The following is a 6,321-nucleotide window of genomic DNA, read 5'->3' as shown; positions in this document are numbered from 1 at the left end:
AAGAGTCTAATTTCATTCTTTTGTATATAGATATCCACCTATTCCTACATTATTTGTTGGAAAGACTATTCTTTCCCCAACAAATGGTTTAACACTTATATCAAAAATCAGTTGACCATAATTATGTGCATTTATTTCTGGACACTCAATTCTATTGCACTGATTTCCATACCTGTCCTTGTACCAGTATTATATTTTCTTGATTACTGTTATTTGTAGTAAGTTTTAAAGTTAGGAAGTGTGAGTACCCATACATTTTTCTTCTTTTCTTGGACTGTTTGGCTACCCTACATCTTTTGCAATTTTGCATGAATTTTAGAATAAGCTTATCAACTTCTACAAAGAAGTCAGCTAGGATTCTGACAGAGATTGCCTTGAATCTGTAGATCACTTTGGGGAATACTGCCTTCCTAAACATTTAAGTCTTCTGATCTATGATCTGTGCCTTAATGTCTTTGTCAACTGCAATTCCTTAGGAGATGATTTTTTATTTGTAGTGCAAATATACCTGCCAGGCCACCTGTATGAGTTCGTTTTCATGCTGCCGATAAAGACATACCTGAGAAGAAAAAGAGGTTTAACTGGACTTGCAGTTCCACATGGCTGGGGAGGCCTCAGAAACATGGCGTGAGGTGAAAGGCACTTCTTACTTGGCAGCGGCAAGAGAAAACGAGGAAGATGCAAAAGCAGAATCCCCTGAAAAAATCATCAGATCTCATAAGACTTATTCACTACCACAAGAACAGTATGGGGAAAACCACCCCCGTGATTCAATTATCTCCCCCTCCCCCACAAGTTGGTCCCTCCCCCAATACATGGGAATTATGGGAGTACAAATCAAGATGAGATTTGGGAGGGGACACAGAGCCAAACCATATCACCATCTTATAAAAGTACAGAGTATTTCCTTCTAATGACATGCTTTTTATCTTGTCGACAAATAAGAGGATTGATTTACAAACTTCCCTAGTTCATGTTGTAAAGAAAACAACTTCTGCACAGGAGCTACTTATAAAAATGCACTATATCCCCCTCCCCAAACCTCATCCAGAACAATTCTACATGCTAAAGATGCTTTTAGTATTGGATTATTAGTTTTCCATATGCATCAGCAACCAAAGCTAACAAGCGTCTACCTGCTATCTCACATGGTTTCTGCATTTCAGTACTTTCTTACCCACTTATGTGATGGTTACACATATTAAAGTTACCATACAAATTAGGTGAGGGTCATATTTGACAACTATTGTTCAGTTCGTACTTCGTAAGACTATTATGAAAATATTCTACAGCTTTTGCACATTCCCAAACTCCATGAAGCTCTCTTATCCCTATGTAAATCTCTCATGTGTTCAATTTTGTATTGTGCAAAATTTAATAATTTAGTGTCATATGCCAATGCCTGCAGAAATAAAACTTGAAATTATGGTTTTCAAGTTCCCATTGTTTATCCATGAATTTAATACATAGTTGGGTTTCTCACTTGAATTGTAACTCTGAAAGGATTGTAGCATGCCCACTTTTTTCATCAACTTGACACATAAGGGTGAAATTTTATGTAGTACTTTTGAGCCTTCCTAGATGGTCTGAAACACACTGGAGAGATCAGAAGGAAAATCATGATGGTTTTGCACAATGTCCAAGATTGTATTGCAGTTAATGGCACTTGCAAAGTTGGTGGTCTGGTAATTAAGTAAGAATCAATCCACAGCTCATGTGTTTGCATACAGTGGTTCTCAATGAGAAATCCTAAGTGGTCACTTGAACTTTTATGGCAAGGAGTCAAATTCTCTGTAAAATGCACACAAGCAATTCTTGCTGCCTTCAGCAAGCATAAATCTTATACTGAGTGAAATATTCTCTCTTCCTCTCTGTGGAAATGCTACAAACAATAATTTTTCAACACACTATAATACATTTACAGAATAGAAAGGATAGATGTAAATAGTGTTGAAGGCCAATTCTCATGTCACATAAAATGAATGTGTAAAAGAAACCAGGTGAAATCACTGATTTATCTTTCTGTTTTTGCAAGCTTATGTTTAAATTATTACATCTCAATTGCCTCAAATGTTTTCTTCTACTCTGACTTAAAAAGCAGTTCCAAATTCTATTTAATTTTAGCATTAAACAACTGTGTTGTTGCTGATAAAACATCAATGTAAACTGTGATTTTCCTACTACATTATCTAAGTAAATACAAGTTACAAAATCCACTTATGTACAGAGAGTGGATAAACCCAGGCAAATTTTGATCTAATCTACATTTCTTTGCTCTTTTTAAATGTCTGTGACCAAGATTATTTTAACTTCTTAGATTACTTTTTTTTTACTCTTCTGGCTATCCATGAATAACTACTTCAATGTGATAAGTAATTTAAACACAACTCTTTCAGACAGTGGTCCTGTACTTTTCATTACATATGTGGATCTTCCTACAGAAAGTAGTTCAGATTTCAATTCTAAATGGTGAATCAAAGTACAGAAATTTAACTTTATTATTGACAAAGAGAAATGTAAATTAATGATTGAAATATGTTCAGCACTGAATGAAAATAAAATCCTACCTCAAAAGTTGGAATGCATATTTTAGTAAATTTATGTATTATTGCATGAAATAAGTAATCGTACAAAATATTGAATGGTTTTATGATAATATAGACACTTAATCCATAGCATTAAAATCCACCCACTTCCCTGATTTGTGGAATGAGATAATGATAACCTCTAAATCACTGGATCATAGTGAGTAATAGAGAAGAATATTATACAAAAAGTATACTATATTTATTTGGAATATTATATCATGTGCTCTCATCTTTTTATTAGACAAAACAATTCTATAACTTTAAAATATGATAGTTAATAAATCCTTATAGTACTAAACAAGCTGAGAACGTTTGTTACACACTTACAAAACAAGAGCAATATGAAAATGTGTTTAAAAAAGTAAATGTTTACAGTCCCACCAACAGTGTAAAAGTGTTCCTATTTCCCTCAGGGATCTAGAACTAGAAATACCATTTGACCCAGCCATCCCATTACTGGGTATATACCCAAATGACTATAAATCATGCTGCTATAAAGACACATGCACACGTATGTTTATTGCGGCATTATTCACAATAGCAAAGACTTGGAACCAACCCAAATGTCCAACAATGATAGACTGGATTAAGAAAATGTGGCACATATACACCATGGAATACTATGCAGCCATAAAAAATGATGAGTTCATGTCCTTTGTAGGGACATGGATGAAACTGGAAACCATCATTCTCAGTAAACTACTGCAAGAACAAAAAACCAAACACCGCGTATTCTCACTCATAGGTGGGAATTGAACAATGAGATCACATGGACACAGGAAGGGGAATATCACACTCTGGGGACTGTGGTGGGGAGGGGGAAGGGGGGAGGGATAGCATTGGGAGATATACCTAATGCTAGATGACGAGTTAGTGGGTGCAGCGCACCAGCATGGCACATGTATACATATGTAACTAACCTGCACAGTGTGCACATGTACCCTAAAACTTAAAGTATAATAAAAAAAAAAGTAAATGTTGCACTAAAAAGTAATTTTTTAATTTTTATTTTATGTTCGGGGATACACGTGCAGGTTTGTTATATAGGTAAACTCATGTCATGGGGGTGTGTATACAGATTATTTTATCACCCATGGACTAAGCCTAGTACACAATAGTTATTTTTTCTGTTCCTCTCCCTTCTCCCATTCTCCACCCTCCAGCAGGCCCCAGTGTCTGTCGTTCCCCTTTTTGTGTCCATGTATACTCATTATTTAGTTCCCACTTATAAGTGAGAAAATGCGGTGGTTGGCTTCATATTCCTGTGTGAGTTTGCTAAGAATAATGGTCTCCAGCTCCATCCATGTCCCTGCAAAGGACATGATCTCATTCTTTTTATGTCTTCATAGTATTTCATGGTGTATACATAGTACATTTCCTTTATCCAGTCTACCATTGATGGGTATTTAGGTTGACTCCACGTCTTTGCTATTGTGAATAGTGCTACAGTGAACCTACATGTGCATGTGTCTTTTTGACAGAATCATTTGTATTCCTTTGGGTATATATCCAGTAGTGAGATTGCTGGGTTGAATGGTAGTTTGGTTTTTAGCTCCTTGAAGAATCACCACACAGCTCTCCGCAGTGGTTGAACTACTTTCCACTCCCACCAGCAGTGTATAAGCGTTCTCTTTTCTCTGCATCTTCGTCAGCCTCAGCATCTGCTATTTTTTGACTTTGTAATAATAGCCATTCTGACTGGTGTGAGATGGTATCTCATTGTGGTTTTGATTTGCATTTCTCTAATGGTCAGTGATGTTAAGCTTTTTTTTTTTCACATGCTTTTTGGCCGCCTGTATGTATGCCTTGTCTTGAAAAATGTCTTAATGGGATTGTTTGTATATTTTAGATAAATTTGTTTAAGTTCCTTATAGATGCTGGATAGTAGACCTTTGTCAGATCCATAGTTTGTAAATACTTTCTCCCATTCTATGGGTTTACTATTTACTCTGATGATAGTTTATTTTGCTGTGCAGAGGCTCTTTTGTTTAATTAGATCCCATTTGTCAATTTTTGCTTTTGTTGTCATTGCTTTTGGCGTCTTCATCATGAAATCTTTGTCCACTCCTATGTCCAGAATGGTATTGCCTAGGTGGTCTTCTGGGGTTTTTATAGTTTTTGGTTGTAACTTAAATCTTTAATCCATCTTGAGTTGACTTTTGTGTATGGTGTAAGGAAGGGGTCTAGTTTCCATCTTCTGCATATGGCTAGCCTGTTATCCCAGCACCATTTATCGAATAGAGAGTCCTTTCTCCATTGCTTGTTTTTGTCAGCTACATTGAACACCAAATTGTTGTAGATGTGTGACCTTATTTCTGGGCACTCTACTCTGGTCCATTGGTCTATGTGTCTGTATTTGTACCAGTACCATCCAGTACCATGCTGTTTTGGTTATTATAGCCCTACAGTATAGTTTGAGTCAGGTAGTGTGATGCCTCCTGCTTTGTTCTTCATGCTTAGGATTGCCTTAAATATTTGGACTCTTTTGGTTCCATATGAATTTTAAAGCAAAACTTTCTATTTCTGTAATGAATGTCTTTAGTAGTTTGGTAGGAATAGCATTGAATCTGTAAATTGCTTTGGGCAGTATCACCATTTTAATGATATTGATTCTTCTTATCCATGATCATGGAATTTTTTTCATTTGTTGATGTTATCTGTGATTTGTTTGAGCAGTGCTTTATAATTCTCATTGTAGAGATCTTTCTGTGCTCGCTTCAGTAGCACATATACAAACATTGGAACAGTATGGAGAAGATTAGCATGGCTCCTGCACAAGGATGAGATCTTTCTCTTCCCTAGTTAACTGTATTCCTAGGTATTTTATTATTTTTGTGGCAATTGTAAATGGGCTTGCATCCCTGATTTGGCTCTTGGCTTGGCTGATGTTGGTGTATAGAAATGCTAGTGTTGATTTTGTATCCTGAGATATTGTTGAAGTTGTTTATCAGCTGGAGGGGCTTTTGGGTCAAGACTATGGGGTTTTCTAGATATAGAATGATGTCACTTGCAAACAGGGATCATTTGACTTCTTCTCTTTCTATTTGGATGCGCTTTGTTTCTTTTTCTTGCCGGGTTGCCCTGGCCAGGACTTCCAATACTACACTGAATAGGAGTGGCGAGAGAAGACATCCTTGTCTTGTGCCAGTTTTCAAGGGGGATGCTCCTAGCTTTTGCCCATTCAGTATAATGCTGGCTATGGGTTTGTCATAGACAGTTCCTACTATTTTGATGTATGTTCCTTCAATACTTAGTTTGTTGAGAGTTTTTAACAAGAAGCAATGTTGAATTTTATTGAAAGCCTTTTCTGCATCTATTGAGATGATCATGTTTTTTTTTCTTTAGTTCTGTTTATGTGATGAATCATGTTTACTGATTTGCATATGTTGAACCAACCTTGCATCCCAGAGATAAAGCTTACTTGATCGTGGTGGATTAGCTTTTTGATGTGCTGCTGGATTCAGTTTGACAGTGTTTTGTTTCGTTTGTTTGTTTTTTGATATGAAGTTCTGTCACCCAGGATGGAGTGCAGTGGTGTGATTTCGGCTCGCTGCAACCTCCACCTCCCAGGTTCAACTAATTCTCCTGCCTCAGCCTCCCGAGTAGCTGGGATTACAGGTGCGTGCCACCACACCCAGCTGATTTTTGTATTTTTAGTAGGGATGGGGTTTCACCACATTGCCCAGGCTGGACTCAAACTCATCATCTCAGGTGAGTCTCCTGCCTAGGCCTC

At 36.8% G+C, this 6,321-nt stretch overlaps 1 non-coding gene across 1 annotated transcript; it reads left to right on the top strand.

Moving 5' to 3' along the window:
• The first annotated feature begins 5,296 nt into the window (after positions 1-5,296).
• On the top strand, positions 5,297-5,404 carry LOC112437024 (U6 spliceosomal RNA). The gene has a single exon (XR_003025700.3). It is a non-coding gene; the product is annotated as a U6 spliceosomal RNA (small nuclear RNA).
• Positions 5,405-6,321: the final 917 nt, after the last annotated feature.

The sequence above is a fragment of the Pan paniscus genome, chromosome 15, assembly GCF_029289425.2.
Source record: "Pan paniscus chromosome 15, NHGRI_mPanPan1-v2.0_pri, whole genome shotgun sequence".
NCBI lineage: Eukaryota > Metazoa > Chordata > Mammalia > Primates > Hominidae > Pan > Pan paniscus.
The sequence above is the reverse complement of the archived record's forward strand: the minus strand, read 5'-3'. Positions and strand labels throughout refer to the sequence as shown.